This window comes from Malaclemys terrapin, chromosome 13, assembly GCF_027887155.1.
Source record: "Malaclemys terrapin pileata isolate rMalTer1 chromosome 13, rMalTer1.hap1, whole genome shotgun sequence".
Lineage (NCBI taxonomy): Eukaryota > Metazoa > Chordata > Testudines > Emydidae > Malaclemys > Malaclemys terrapin.
Genome location: NC_071517.1, coordinates 27,312,631 through 27,329,047, shown reverse-complemented (window position 1 = coordinate 27,329,047; position 16,417 = coordinate 27,312,631). Strand labels below are relative to the sequence as shown.

The window sequence follows — 16,417 nt, the reverse complement described above, 5'->3', positions numbered from 1 at the left end:
AGGAACTAGAGGGTGGGTAGATGGGAGCAGTTCAGAATCACAGAGATTAGGATGTTTGCAGCTAAAGAAGTCCTTTTTTAAAAAAATTCCTAGGGGGTTATTCCTGCCATGTCTTAATGACAATTCCTGAGCTGGGATCCCTGAGTCCTCCTGGACCATAGAGGACAGTGACAAACAGGCTACAAAATCCTTGGGGCAATGAGATTGGCTTTTCTACCTCAGTCACTCCCTGCTCTCTATGGTTTGAGAGTCTAGAGAATGCAAAATACATCCAGGGTCATAGAGACTGCAGGATATAGCCTTTAGGATGACAGCAGTCATCCAGGGTGATAGAGATGAGTGTGTCTGAGGCTCCACAGGCTGATTCCAGGGTTCCCAGTGGGATATTCTAACCCCCACCCCCCAGCCCATGCCTCAGGGACACAGTCTGAGCTGAGCTCCTGCCCCTACCCGGAGCCAGGGGTGGATTCTCTCCCCAGGGACTGAGGCCAAAGGGAAAGTGAAGATTGGGGCCTCGTTACCAGCATCAAAAAATGTCACCTGCCCCCTTTTACAGTCCAGACAAACCCGGATCCTCTTGGGCTCCCGGCTCAGGGGCAGGGGGGTCACAGGGGAGGTGAGAGCCCAGAACTGACCCCACTAGCACCACTCCACAGCCCAGATCCCCTCCTCAGGATTAAGGCTGATCCATCTCTTCCTCCTCACAGACTCTCTGGCCACCCCCACAGACCAGGATCTCCTATCTCCCACCTCCACTTCCCAGGAATGTCTCCCTGAGGTGAAGCCCTCACAGCCCAGCACACAGAGCTCAGTGTCAAATCTCTCAGGGTTGTTGAGCAGATCCTGCCGTGCATGTCCACATCTCACACTTTTCTGATCCTCTGACAGGACGAGGTCGGGATGAGCCGTGTCTGGATCCAGAGACATATTCCCTGAGGAGAGAGAGAGAATCAGAGAGTTAGGGGCAGAGCTCAGCCCTGGGAGAGGCTGGGATGATTTCTCACACTACTCAGCAGCCCTGTTCTAGTTGGGACGTTCCCAAGGATTTGCCTTTGTCTTGGGCACCTGAGACTCAGCAGAGATGTCTCTGCAGTTCCTCAGCCTGTTTAATGTGAATCACTTTATTAGTTTCTCATTTGCTTCTGCTTCCTGCTCCCCCTGCTGGGGCTGGTCCATTCCCAGCAGCAGAGAAACAGCAAGGAAGGTAGCAGAAACTTTTAGTGAGGAGGGAGCAGAAGAGGCAGGTAACAGCTTTAAACCCTTGAGGAAAGCTCCTTCTGCTAAATGCATTCACCACTCCCAGACCAGGGAATAGAGAGGAAGATAGAGCATGGGAGAAAAGCTACTTAAGACCAAAGAGTAGGAGGTGGCATTGGGGGGTAGCCCCATCGGCAGCCTGTAGAGAATGGAGGATGTGCCAGCATGAGAGGGAGAGCATCTCCCCAGTCAGTGAGCAGCTCTAATGGGAGAGCCCTGCCCTGCCCAAATGAAAGGTAAGAGGCTGGAGAAGAGTGATAGAGGAGACCTCTCCACTGGGGTAAAGGAGAGGTATGTGTCAGCCCTCAGGGGAGAGATCTCTTTACTCATTTCTCTCAATTTAATATTAAAAAGGCTTATGAATGTCTGACCCAAGGTCAGAGTTAAGGGTATTTGGATGCTGGTGCATGAGAGTGCTTCTGTTAATCAGCATGGACATGAACTCAGCAATAATTTTGGTGTCACATTATTTGATTGCTTGGGGTCTCCTTACTGTTTAATGTGTTTATTTTTAAGGCTGTGTGCATCATGCCCAGTGTTGCTTGGGTTGGTAACTTTAGCAACAATTTCATGACAATTTTTTCATGGAATTTTGTCATAATTTAAAGATAATCATCACCTGAAATCTTACCCTGTATGTGTGCTCCCAGGGATCCCCCTCTTTTTGTTTTCAGTTCAGATGGCAGAGTGTCTGGTGGGGAAAAGAATAAAAGAGATGGGATTTCCTGCTTTCATATTGGTAACAGCATTCTCACTCTTAACTGCTGTGACAGGGTGTGCATACCCTGCACTAGGCAGGAAAGGGATAATCCCACGCTATGGGCAGAGGAAGTCGCATCCCGCAGACCCTGCTGGGCATGCTTCGATTGCTGTGCTAGTATAAAGGAGAGCAGCCCAGCTCAGTCTGGGCTGACCACCAAAGAGGAAGGACTCTTGGTGGAGGCGCCAGCCCAGGAGCCATTACAGCCCTCGCCTGCAGGAGACGGAGATCCCAAGACCCAGACCAGAGATCTGTTGCAATACAGATGACTGGCTGGAGTCGGAGTCCCGGGAATCGAGGAACCCAGAGACCCTGACGTCACATGGACTGCAGCTTCCGGAAGACTGGTAGGAAGTGACCCAGGGAGGTGGAGTGAGTGCTATCTCCCACCCATGTAATATCAGCATGCTGTGGTTGGATTCACTGCTGACCCAGTGGATGACTACTCCACTACTGTTAGGGCCCTGGGTCAGGATCTGGTGGGGTTGGGACCTGATGTAGTCAGGTGGCCCTGGGTCCCCTACCCCGGCCATCATCCCATTTTTGGTGGTGGCCCCTGGATTTGGCCATTAGACCATGCTGCCTTGCAGTCAAGGGCCACTATACTGACTCTGGCCACTAGGCCACACTGCCCTGCACCGAAGGGCCGCTGCACTTGAGGGCTGCTATATTGACTCTGGTCGCTAGGCCACTCTGCCTTGCATTCAAGGGTTGCCGCTTTGATTCTGGCCATTGGGTAGACTGTAACCGTGGTCTCAGTGCACCACGATACACCCCGAAAGGGGATGGGGTGTCCATACATCTCCACAACTGCTATAACTGTGTTTTAATTTTGACAGAGAAACAGACACTCAAGTCTTTAATATAAATATAAGATAATCTGAAACCTTCTATGTCCTCTTTCATTGAGGAAATTCTCAGCAGTGGACTCAACATCCACTAAGCCTCACAACAATCCTAGGACATACGATCTGTAAGAGAGGTTTGTTTTTCCTTTGTCATCCCCTCCCCCCTGCAGACCCCAGCTAGTTTGTCTCATTCACCTACTGCATTTTGTCAGACCCTAGAGCCAGATCCTGCAAAGACTTTAACTTGAACGTAACTTTACTCACTTTGGTCCCTTCAACTTTAGTGGGATGTTGAGAGTTTACAGGGTCAGGGCTCTCAGTTGTAATCTCTTTGGGTCTATTTACTCAGCATCTCTACAGAGCTCAGAACAATGGGGCCCTCGTCCTCCATAGACTGAAATACAAATAATAAATTATCTTATCAATGTGGAAATTTGAGCTGGGAAAGGGTTGTCTCAATGGACCAGATTCACCCCTAACCAGGCAAAGGGATAGAGGGGGGTAGTTTGTGAATCCCCTATTCAGTGGCTGCAGAGGCCCGTGCAGACTTTGGCACAGGCTAGGGATGCCCCAAGATCTATCTAGAATGGCAACCCTGTTTCTCTGACCCCCATGCAAGTTCTGTGGTACAGAGAGATACTCAGGGTCTCCAAATTAGGCCCTTTTGTTAAATTTGGGCCTCAATGTTGTGACCTTTGTAAATCATGAATTAATCTGAGACGTCCTGACACCTGGGCCCCTGTTATGCCTGCTCAATTTCTCTACTTTCCACCTCTCATTAAATAGATATGTCATCTAATTATGCACCAATTGGCCAGAGCCCATCCCCTCCTACAGTCTCAGAGCCACATCCCAATTTCCCCTTCTAGATTCCTACTCAGTACCTTTGAATTTCCTCAGAGCCTCCATTAGAGCAATAGATTTCTGGGAGATCTCCACTGGTTGCTGGAATTTCCCCTTCTCACACCTGGAGAGAAATAACTTCACATTTTTCTATTTCATTTAGTGACTCATAATTTCTTGCTAGTGAGTTGCTGCTCTAATGGGCCTGGAGTTAGAATTCCTCCACTTTTCCCATCCTCAGAGCAGGTGCAGCACAGGCCATGGCTGTGCAACCTTCCCCCCAAAGGTCTCATTCATATTCTTTAACTCTGGTCTGGCGAGACCAGCTCTGGGGATAAAAGGGGAGTTGATTCTCAATGGTCAATTCACTCGGTGGCCTCCATTTTCTGATGGACAGGAAGTTCCCATGTTAAGTGTTGTAGAAATCTGTCTAGGAGGAGCTAGCTGATACACCAGCTCCCCTCTCCCCAGCTCATTCCACACAGGTCTCCAAACAATCCTCAGATGGGAAAGACTCTTAATCACTGCTGGCCTAGGTTGAATGGTAAATAGTGCCCCAGTAGAGAAAGGCCCATATTCCATCCCCGTAATCTCGAGGCAGCCAGTCCCCCAGGGATGTAACATAACTAGGAAATACTTTAGGTCACTCTTTCCCACTGAAAGTATCATCCCAAAGTCTTCAGGATGAAGTTTGATCAGAGATATTTGTATCCAAAATATAACCTCCCCCACACATTTAGCTGTATGGCCCTGGGGAGATGCAGTGCTAACATGGTTTTCATAGGTGCCAACTTCCCCGCTAGCCGAGGGGTGCTCAACCCGCCCCCCCACCTCCAGTCCACCCCTGCCCCCACTCTAAACTTTCCCCCAAGTCCCCACCTCCACCTCACTTCTTCCCGCCCCAACTCTGCCCCACCCCTCCTCTTCCCCGCCACTTTCTGTCCCCTCCCCCGAGCATGCCCCATCCCCACTCCTCCCCCTCCCTACTGGAGCCTGCTGAATGCCACGAAACATTTGATCATGGCAGCCAGGAGGAGCTGGAGGGAGGGCAAGAGAGAGGGGAGCATGGCTGCTGGTGGGTGCTGAGCACCTGCTAATTTTTCTCTGTGAGTGCTCCAGCCCTGGACCACCCATGGAGTCAGTGCCTACAATGGTTTCCAAACTTTTTCCCAGCATTGTGAAGTGTGAGGGGAGTGAGAAGGAGCCCCGTACCTGCTCAAGGTGCTTCTGACATCCTAGAGAGGAGAGAGAGAGAAAAAGAATCTCAGTATCACCTGACACACACCAGGGATCCAAGGGAAGGAGTACTGCAAATATGGGGAAAAGAGGCCCTAGCCTGTCCCCAGGACCATGGATTCACTGAGCTAGTGGGGCTTTTCCATCTCTAATATCAATGTGTCTGTAATGCTGCAAAGAGAAATAGTTATTCACCTTTCAGGAATGCACACACTGAGTTACACTGAGCTCTCTGACTGCTGGACCCCAGTGCTCCTGATGCAGGAGCTTCCCTGTCCCTGTGTTGGTATCTGGAATATTTCTAACTCAGTCTCACCTGCAGGAATTCACTCCTGCACACCCACCCCCTGCCCCAGCCCGGAGCCTGCACCCAGCACCCAAACTCTATCCCAGAGCCTGCACCCTGCACCCCTCCTGCACCCTAATCCCCAGCCCAGGACCTGCACCCCAGACCTCCTCCCCCCACCCAACCCTCCTCCCTAAGGCAGGTGGTGGGGGTGGGTTCTGGGCACCGCCAAAATTTCTACAAACCTGCTACCCATTGGTCAGGGCAGTCAGGGGACAGGTAGGGTCCTAGGGGGGCAGTTAGGGTGGGGGGTTCTCAGGAGAGGGCAGTCAGGGGACAAGAAGCAGGGGGGTTGGGGGTTCTGAGGGGGCAGTCAGGGGATGGGAAGTGGGAGGGAGTGGATGGGGCAGGGCTAGGGTGGGGCTCTTTTTTGATTGTGGAAATATGGTAACCCTAAGCAATCCATGATCATGGAGAAATTCACACAAGTCCACCTTCACCAAGGCCAGAGAGGAATCTGACTACTAACTGCAAGTCCTTGCCGGCTAATTACAATGGGCAGCTACCAAATACTCCTGGCTCTTCCACTCTCCAGCCATTTTAAATCCCAGCAGCTTTTCTCTCTCTTCTCTCAGTGTCTTCAGGTGGGCCTGATTTTTTTCCTGAAGAAACAGAAATGATTTGGCTGGTTTATTTTGAGATTAACAGTGCATGTGTCTAGGGGTTGATTTTACACCCAAGCCCCAAGACTCTGTAGATCACTGCCAGTCCTACTAGGTTTATGGCACCAGGGAAACCAAAGAAATGAGATCTTATTAATGCAGACTGGGAGTGTGTCATATTCCGACATCAGAGGGGTAGCTGTGTTAGTCTGAATCTGTAAAAAGCAACATCAGTCTTGCGTCTGATGAAGTGGGCATTCACCCACGAAAGCTTATGCTCCAATATTCAGACATGTTACCAATTAAGGTTCAATCTTTTCAGGAATTAAAGAGAGACCTCAATTACCCAAGCTTGATTGGTAGGTGTGACGGGATCCCCAGGGTAGAGCCTGGGACTGTGGGACCGCTGTGCCCCCTTAACTCTCTAGTCTTGGATGTCTCTCACAATGCTTTGCTAGTGACAAGCAGCAAACCCCTCCAGGTGCTGACATCACTCAGCACAACAGCATGTGGAGCCCCACCCCCAGCTAGATTGCATGAATGCTCCCCAAGCCACTCATGAATCACACAGAGAAAGGCACCAGCCAAATCCTCCCAGCTCCCAGCACTGCACTTCAGGAATATACCGTCTTCCACTGCTCAAGATGAGCAGTGCAAATGTATTAATTGGTTCACCACTTCATCAATGGAAAGTCAATATACAGCAGCCTTTGCAAACCTGAGCTATTTACCAGACACTTCAGGCAAACTCACTGGTAAAGATAAACAGTAAAACAAGTTTATTGACTACAAAATATAGATTTTAAGTGATTATAAGTGATAGGCAAAAAGTCAGAGTGGTTACCAAACAAAAAGGCAATATAAGCAGCATAGCTTAGTGGTTAAGGCCCTGGACTGGCCCTTCAGTGACCTAAATTCTATTCCTAGTTCTGCCACCAATCTGCTGGGGGACCAGGCAGGCCCTCTCTCAATGCTTCCATTTCCTCTCCCACCCTTTCTCTCATCTAGTTAGATTGCTGAGGGCAGGATTGTCCCTCGCTGTGTTTTGTGCAGAGCCCAGCACAAATTGAGGTAATCTCATATGGGCTCTTTGGGGGCTACAGTGATGCAAATAACACTCATAAATATAATAATACAAAGCAATAACAACAACAGCTTGAAATTTCCAGCCTGAAGGAAACATTCTCACATAACTTGGACTGCAGGTCCTGTGATTTAAACCTCAATGATCATTAACAGCTTCTGTTCTGTAGAAAGTTCCCTTATTTCACCAGTGGGAGCTGAGTTTGAAAAGGATTCAGCTTTTTTGAAATCCCCCCCCCCCCCCATATTAGGCATTTTTAAAGTCTTCATACTGCATAATTTACTTTTAATTTACTTTTTATATCATGTTTCATACAATGAAGGCTTCACATAGCTCATATTACAAAGGATGAATATAAAAAAAATGACACAGCATGTTGGGACAAAATTAGAAAGGCCAAGGCACAAATGAGATTAAACTAGCTAGAGAAATAAACAGTAACAATAAAACGTTCTACAAATACTTTAGAAGCAAGATGAAGACCAAGGACAGGGTAGGCCAATTACTCAAGGAGAGGGCAAAGACAATAACAGAAAATGTAGAAATAGCAGAAGTGCTAAATGACTTTCTGTTTTAGTTTTCACCAAAAAACTTGGTAGCAACTGGACATCTAACATAATGAAAAACCAGTGAAAATAAGGTAGAATCTGCAGCTAAAATAGGGAAAGAACAAGTTAAAAATTACTAAGGCTATGTTTACACTACGAACCATGTAGCAGTACAGCTGTGCCACTGTAAGGTCTCCTGTGTAGCCTGTCTTTGCCTCCAAGAGAGAACTCTCTTGCCAGCATAATTAAACCACCCATAACAAGTGGCATTAGCTATGTCCCCTGCCAACATAGCGCTGTCCACACCAGCACTTTTGCCAGTGAAACTTACATCGGTCAGGGGTGTGTTTTTTCACACCCTGACTGACAAAAATTTTACTTACAAAAGTGGTAGTATAGACAAAACCTAAGATGAGTTAGATGTCTTCAAGTCAACAGGGCCTGATGAAATATGTTCTAGAATATTCAAGGACTGAGGAAATATCTGAGACATTAGTGATTATCTTTGAAAACTCATGGAAGATAGGAGAGTTTCCAGAGGACAGGAAGAGAGCAAATATAGTGCCAATCTATAAAAGCGGGAATAAGGATAACCTGGAGAATTACATAGGAGTCAGTTAAACTTCAGTACCAGAAAGATAATGGGGCAAATAGTCAGTCAATTTGAAAACACCTATACGATAATAAGGGTGATAAGTAACAGTCAGTCAACATAGAGTTATCATCAACAAATCATGTCAAACCAACCTAATAACTTTCTTTAAGAGGGTAACAAGCCTTGTGCAAGGGGGAAGTGGTAGATGTGGTATATCTTGATTTTAGTAAGATTTTTTGATACTGTCTCACATGATCCTCTCATAAACAAACTAGGGCAATATAGCCTAGATTGAGCAACTATAAGGCTAGTACACAACTGGTTGGAAAACCATTCCCAGAGAGTAGTTACCAGTGTTTCACAGTAAAGCCTGGAAGGGCATATTGAGGGGATTGGTCCTGGGTTCGGTTCTGTTCAATATCTTCATAAATTATTTAGATCAGTGGTTCTCTAAGTGTGTGGCATGCCACTCTATGGGGTCACAGAGGAACATTTGTGGGGGCAAGCAGTCTTGCTCCACCTCCAGGCCCAGCTTCACCCTCACTCCCTCTCCAACCTCAGACCAGATCCAACTTCAGCCACAGCTTCACTCCACCCCCAGCCCAGCTCTGTCCTCATTCCCTCTCCACCGTGTTGGGATGGTGCCAAATTGGTGTGGCCATACTGAATGAATGGTGAGAGCATAAATTGACATGACATAAACATGGATGAATGGCAGCAGAGAATCCTGGGAGCAGGTTCCCTTTAAGCAGAAGCAAATTTGATAAAGAACTGGAAAAGTCTGTGTGTCCGATTGATACTGAACCTATTAGTCGACAAATATGGGCCCATGCAAAAATAAATATCACATTGTATAAAGTTCAAGCATGGAGCACAGGTTGGTCTGATTATAGTGACCTTACAGCAAGAAGGTCACACAGAGAAATAGAGTGAATGACTGACGAGTGAGAAAACGTGGGATGATCTTTGTTGGGTACCGCCCTCCCCCACCAGCCCCTTCTAAATTACTTATCAAGTAAAAATTAGTAACCACATGGCCACTGGGCATGCTTTTAAGACATGTGACTCCTTGAGGAAAAAGAGTATAAGAATCAAGCAAAGTAAATTACTGTGCTTGGGATTCCTTAATTGACACTTGAAGAAGCAATGCTACTAGACAGAGTAGCCAAAACTCTGCTCTGTGGGCTCGAGTAGGACTGTGAACCAAGGCCTTGCCTTGAGGGAAGCTGAAACAGACCAGAGAGCTGAGAAGAACAGACAACGAGAGAAGAAACCATTTATAAAATTGGTAACCACCTTCTCTGTTTGCCAAGCAGGAACTGTGTGAGGCTAGTGGAGGGCCTGTTTGTGTATGTTTGTGAAAGAGAGAATCGTTAAGGGGAATGTATAGCTCTTAATGTCTAACATAGGAGTTATGTGCTTGATATAATCCTTTACCACTTGTATAATTCCTTCTCAATAAACTGCTGTGTATTGAAGATAATTACTGTGGACCTTTTTCACTGATATGACAGTAATGCACTCCACCGGGAGCCAGTAAAGGTCCATTTCAGGGGTAGTAATGCCTCCTGGTGTCAACACACCCCAAGACCAGCTCCACTTCTAGCCTCAGCTCCTTCCATATCCCCATTTCTGCCCCCAGCTCCACCTTCAGCCCAAGATCCACTGCTGAGGAAGTGTGGCACTGAGCCAAGAAGGGGTTAAGCACTAGCAGACTAACTAATCTAGATTCAACTGTTAGAGACATATTAGGAGATAATGATTGTATATTTGTGTGCTTTTGCATATATATTGTTAGAGGTTAACAATGTAACCAAACTGTTCCTGTCTGGCGCTGTATTCTGTTAATTCAGAGATCAAAAGGAGATGTTAACATTTAGATGAACAATGAATGTAGTAATATCATTGTCTTTATTTCTCTTTGAAGTATGTAGCAAACTACCTGTAAATGGCGGGAGATGGGCAGTTGCCTTAGGCTAATCCATGCAGCTAATTACAGGTGGTGCTTAGTAAATAGGAGGTCTACTTCAAAGCCACAATGCATCACCCAAGGAATGCCTGCTGTCAAGAGGCTGCCAGAGAACTATACTAAGAACTCTTGGGCCCTGATCTGTTATCTCAGATCTGCGTAAGCTTCATCAGGGGACGTTTGAGTTGCAAGACTGAGGTCTCCAGTTACAGTCTAGATCACCTTGATATTGGACATTGGACTATAACCTATGGAACTAATTCTGAAAGAACACTTGGCAACTCTAAAGCTCACCATTTCTACTATGAACTGACCTAAGAACTTTACTCAAGTCTGTATATATCATTATCTTTTAACCTATAATCTCTCTAGTTTTTGAATACATTTTAGTTTAGTTAATAAGAATTGGCGGTAAGCGTGTATTTGGGTAAGATCTGAAGTATTCATTGACCTGGTGGGTAATGTGTCCAATACTTTGCGACTGGTATAACTTTTTATATGACGAACAAGATTTTCAGTAATCCTCATCATATTTGACTTGGATCTCTGGGTCAGAGCCCAAGGCTGGATTCTTTAAGGTAACTGTGTTTTTGGCTTCTGGGTAACCAGTAAGGTATTGTAGAAGCTGTTTTGTTGTTGGCTTGATGAATCTAATTATTAGGATAACCATCCATTTTGGGGATCCTCCTGCTCCATTCTTTGCAGTTCGCCTGATTGATCCATCTCAGTGTGTCCCGCCCCCCATAGGACACCAATCACAGGAAGCTTTGACTGTTCCATAATGGGGGTGGGGTGGGGTGCAGACAGATTCTATTGTTGGTAAGGGGGGACTGGTTTAGATAATGGCATAGACCATTTGTGGGGATTGCAAGTGCTTTGGAGGATAGGATTAAAAATCCAAAATTCAAAATGATCTGGAAAAACTGGAGAAATGATCTGGGTAGTTAAGCATTAGAACAAATTGCCAGGGGAGGTTTTTGAATCTCCATCATTGGAGGTTTTTAAGAACATGTTAGACAAACACCTGTCAGGAACGGTCTAGTTTTTACTTAGTCCTGCCTTAACTGCAAGGGGCCTCCACAGTCCTGTGACCTTTGAAGGCCCCTTCCAGTCCTACACTTCGATGATTCTATGATGCAGTTACACCAATAGCTGTGATAGGCAACTTGCAATGAAATTAATCTGTAATTAAAGTCCAAAGTTATTACTCATAAAACTTGACAGCAATTCCTTACCTTGTACTGCTAGGTAGACTGCGCTATACGAACCACAATGTGAGCTTGGGGAGCCCAGGAGAGATGGCAAACCACACAGATAGAAGTTTGAGCCTCTTCCCAGAACAGTTTGAGAGGCTGCTGTGAACCCCACACACCCTCTCCCGTCCTGATCCCTTTTCTGCCTGTAAAATAGCTGTTTGGTGGTTTTGATATATGTTGCCAGCTGCCTGTTTGGCCTGAGGTTTCCCTGTTGCATAGTTTCTCTGTACTGAGGGCAGAAGATATTGTATATTATTCCTCCCAGCCCTAGGTGATGCAGGCTTGGCAGAAATTGTGCCCACACTGCAGAGTGACAGGTTCTCTGAAGTAGTCCAGACAGATTTAGCTTTATCCTGGAGACTTTCCACACAGTTCTCTGGCCGTGCTTCCTCTGGGCAGTATAACAGGGTAAGGTTCACTATCATGAGCTCAGAAACATGCCCCATCTGCACCAACTTGATGTTTCCCTTCCTGAAACTGACTCTTCTCAGCTGGAATGATCCCACTGGTAACATTACACTGTTGAGGCTTTTGTGTAGGGTGACCATACGTCCCCTTTTGACCAGGACAGTCCCTTTTTTGCCCTGTCCTGGCAGTCCTGACTTTTTTTAAAAAAAGGAGGCATTTGTCCTGTTTGCTCTTGCTGACTTGATCAGTTGGCAAGAGCAAATGGCACAAATGCCCACTTTTGTCCAAAAAGTGGGGTGTGCTGCAGAGGAACATGCCGGGGGTGGGGAAGCGGAGATGCCAGCCCCCTGCAGGGGGGGAAAGCAGAGCTGGGGGAGGCAGTGTTCCAGCATGGGGGCGGAAGAAGCAGGGTTCCAGTGACAGGCAATGGCCTCCTGAGGGGGACCCCACATGGTTCCAGCGACTGGCAACAGCCTCACATGGGGCAGGGGGCTCAGGTTTCTCTTTGGGAAACATGGTCACCCTACTTTTGTGAAATATGTATCACTAGGGCTCTGATCCTGCAATCAGCCCATTGTGTTCGATCATGGAGCTTCATGGGGGCATCAGCATCAGCTGTGATGATGAGCTTGCAGGAGCAGAGTCGGTGTGTCTCAGGAGTGATATTTAATTCACAGGCTAAAAATGTGGCAAAGCTGGAATCAGTGTTTGAAAGGCCTTATTCTGATTTACACGAAGGCTGCTCTGGCAATGGAGAGGGCTCTTGATGCTAGCTGTCTCTCCCAATAATTGACGTGACTGTTAACACCTCAGCTCCTGCAAGTATGTGATTAGGAGAGTTTCAACCATAGGCACTGACTTCTCATTTAGCTGGTGGGTGCCCCACACCAGCTCTTCCCCCTCTCCTGAGGCCTGTCCTGAGGCCCCTCTCCCACTCTGCCCCCTCCACCGAGCGCCTCCCGCCAGCCACTTGCTACTTTCTGCCCCATCCTGCCTTAAGGTTAGTGAGGAGGGGAAGAGGCAGAGAGAAGCAAGTGGAGGGGCAGCCCCACTCAACAGCTGATGGGTGGGGCAGCCCCAGGGCCACCACAGCAGCAGCCCTGGCCAGCCCCCTGGGTGCTGAGCAGCCCCTATTTTTTCGCCGTGGGTGCTTGAGACCCTGAGCACCCATGGAGTAGGCACCTATGGTCTCAACTTTCATTTTCTAAAACAAGGAAGTTCCTCAATCTTCTGGCTGCAAAGAAAAACCAGAAAAATGTGACCCAAGTGCATCCAAAAGGCTTAGAACCGGAAAGGCAAATGAAAAGAGCCCAACATTTAGTATTTTGATTATTATTATTGAATCTCATAATAGCAATATCCAACACCTGGGAGAGATCAGACTCATGATTCTTGAACACTTTAGTTTGGCAATACCATGACACTGAGTATTCAGCTTTTAACTCTGTTAGTTAGCCCAAAGGAAGACCATCATTATCTAAAGAAAACATTCACTAGAAAGGGAAGTAGGGAAAGAAAGGTATGGGAATGAGGATGGAGCTGTGAGGCCCCAAACAGCAAATGGACCTAGCCTCCATGAATTGGGGGAGAAGTAAAAGGATAAGGGATCTATATTTTTAAAGGGCATTAGAGTCTTAGCTGGAGAAGACTGGCCTGAAAACATAAATTGATCGATGCCAATGCAATACTGCCAGCACCAAGGCCCAGATCCAAAATGGGACTTGGGCATTGCTGTACTGTGAGTTCTGGTGCTTAGAAAAATCACTGGAACAACACTGTGATCCACAAAGCCAGAGACACCTAGGGTCCCTATACAATGCATGGGGAGAGACAGGAGCCTCAGAATGTGATCCATGAAAGACAAGTTAGGCGGGGAGCTATCAGGCATGAAGATAAACGTTTGTGTCCTAAAATCTACCCCCCTCAAGGTGTTTGGCACCTAAGTCTGGGCTGCAGGGAAGTGTTTGACTCTGCTAGAGACCCACAACTGGGAACCCTCCCCTTGGAGTCCAGTAGGTTAGGCACCTAAGCTGTGTTTTTCAGGAAATGCAGGAGGAGGAGTGAGAGGTGCTGCCACCTCCCTTAACATAACGGAGTGCTAGCTCTGTGATAGTTCAGATTAAGGCAGTTTTCTGTTTAAAGCTGGACTCTTCTAAGTGCTGTAAAATCCACATAGTTACTCAGATTGCCTGGAAATTTGCTGTGCATTATGGGGATGTGATGCTCTATCAGTAATCCAAGTTTGGGATCATATGTCCTAGGGGTTCCTGAGGATAAGGCCCCCCATATCTTCTCCAAAGGTTGCCATGGTTTGGAACTATATGTAAGCAGAGTCAGGATGAGCTCTACCCTGACATCTGGTGGTGAATTATGGCGAGTGTGGAAAAGAACTCCAGGGGCTGATCTTGTTTGCATAGGCACACCCACTCGCCTGGCATGAAACAACAGCAACTGAAAGTGGTTACTTTGGCTGGTGTGGGATCCCCAGTTTTCTCTGTTATTGGGGCAGGAAGAATAAAGTTTTGTTACCCTGATTCTGTGAATCGAGGCCAGTGGAACTGTTGTATGACAGAAGGACTGAGTGAGTCCTTCACCATTACCTAAGTAGCACTTGCTTGACAAGGGGCATGGGTTACAAAACCCAGTGAACTGAGAAAGGATGGGGAGAGGGATTTGTAACTGATGGGATAGGCCCCCTCTCTGAGGGTTTGAAATGCCATTGTACTAGTTTCTCTTCAGATTGTATAAATCTTTTGCCTCTCTCCACTGTTGAATGTCAGAGCTAAATTTGGTTCACTTAGGAGTCTCGTTACAGGCTGCTGAGCTGAATTCACTTTGGGCCAATAGTGCACTTGCTCCCCAAGCTGAAGTTATTAAGAGCTGAGATCACTGGGTGCTGTGTTAATTAGTGGAGGAGCCTGAAGCTATATTGCTAAGCAGCTGGCAGAGCAATTTGTGGGGATGACTGGAGGAGCAGTGAGTGGTGGGGAGCCTTGTGGGGCCAGTTGGAGTGGCCCAAGGAATGGTGAGCGGAGCTGTTTGTGGGGACGGCTGGAGCGGCTCACAGGTTGGGGAGCGGAGCGGAGCAGCTTGTAGAGCGGAGCAGTTTGTGGGATGGCAGGAAGTGGACTGGCTCGTGGTGAAGGCTGTGGTGGAACCCCACGGAGAAATGGCCAGCCGGCCTCGGATCACGTAAGGTCCCCCTTAACACCCTGCGTGCCCCCCCCCTTTTACTCTGGGGCTGCACTGACCAGGGACAGAGACTTTGGGGTCTGTTGGACTTTTGGGACTTTGGGTGGTTGCTGGACCCAAGAGACTTTGGGGGTGTTGGACTTTGGGGACTCTGGGTGATTTTTGGGTTGCTGGATTCAAGAACCAAAGGGAAAGGACACAGCCCAATTTGCTGGGGTGGGTTTTTTGCTCATGGTTTGTGTTATGAATCCTGTTTGTGGTGTTTTTCCAATTTAATGCTGATGTCGTTTACCTCATGTTATTAAACATTTTCTGTTACACTCAGACTCCGTGCTTGTGAGAGGGGAAATATTGCCTCTTACATACCACCCCCTGGGTGCCTCTAATTGTCCCAGGTCACTGGGTGGGGGCTCGAGCCAGTTTTGCATTGCGTTATTGAAACGGAACCCCTAGATACAGAACCCGGCCCTTGTTGCTGCCAACTTAGATGGGCAGAAGAGTTACATATATATTTGTCCAGAGCTGAGGATCAAACCATAGTTCTGACCCTGGCACAATGGTCTCTTTTTCTTGAGGGTTGCCCTTGGAGAGTGCATGGCACCCACTAGCCCTGTGGGGGAGCAAAATTCAGAATGTGATTAGCAAAAGAGTTTGGTTGTACTGTTAGGTTCTTGACTAAGGGTCAGGCACCAAGGAACAACACTGAGTAGGTGCAGAGAGAGGGAGGGTTAGGGAGTGGAAAGCTAGCTTGCTTGCAGCAAATCATGGACTTGAGAGGCTCAAGGGGCAATTTTTCAGCCATTGAACCTGAGTAATACACAGGCAGCATGAGTTCAAATGCAGCCCTACGTAGAAATCATAATTTATTGTAGAAAGGGGATAGTGGTACACTCTGCCTCTGTCAAAAGGATGTGCAATCTGAGCACAGCAGAAAATTTGTGTATAGTGCTGTGGCACTCTGTACCTCAAAGCAGCACCCTAGAATCCCCATATTGACCCCATCATATAATTATGATATATTTCATACAATGCATGTCATATAGGATATCATATGAAAGATTGTGATATTCTGAAACCCCTTGTTCTGTCCAAATATGTATATTGCTAGTGTGTATGAAGTTATGAGATTTTGCTGTATGGTTGTTACTGAAATATGTTGTAAGATTGAGAGTCTCTAATGCTATTTATCCAGTGACAATGACAAATAAGGTGACCAACACCCAGGTGGGCACTGAATGATCATCACCAGACATTGACCAGCAGGGGAATAGTAAACAGTGGATTTACAACTCCATGACTCAGTCACACAAGCATCACACAGTGGGAGATTACTCAACTCTGTGGCTCAGCAAAGCCCACCAGGACATGTCTGGGCTAGTATTTTCCAGGCACGTGAACTAAGAGAATAAAATAAGGGACAGTGGCATCATGCCTGGGTCTTTCTCCTCCCTCACCTATGCTGAAAGCAACAAG

General features: G+C 47.2%; 1 pseudogene; it reads right to left on the bottom strand.

The window, feature by feature from the left end:
- Positions 1 to 414: 414 nt before the first annotated feature.
- LOC128847883 (zinc finger protein RFP-like) overlaps positions 415 to 16,417 on the bottom strand; it is a 33,869-nt pseudogene continuing 17,866 nt past the window's right edge.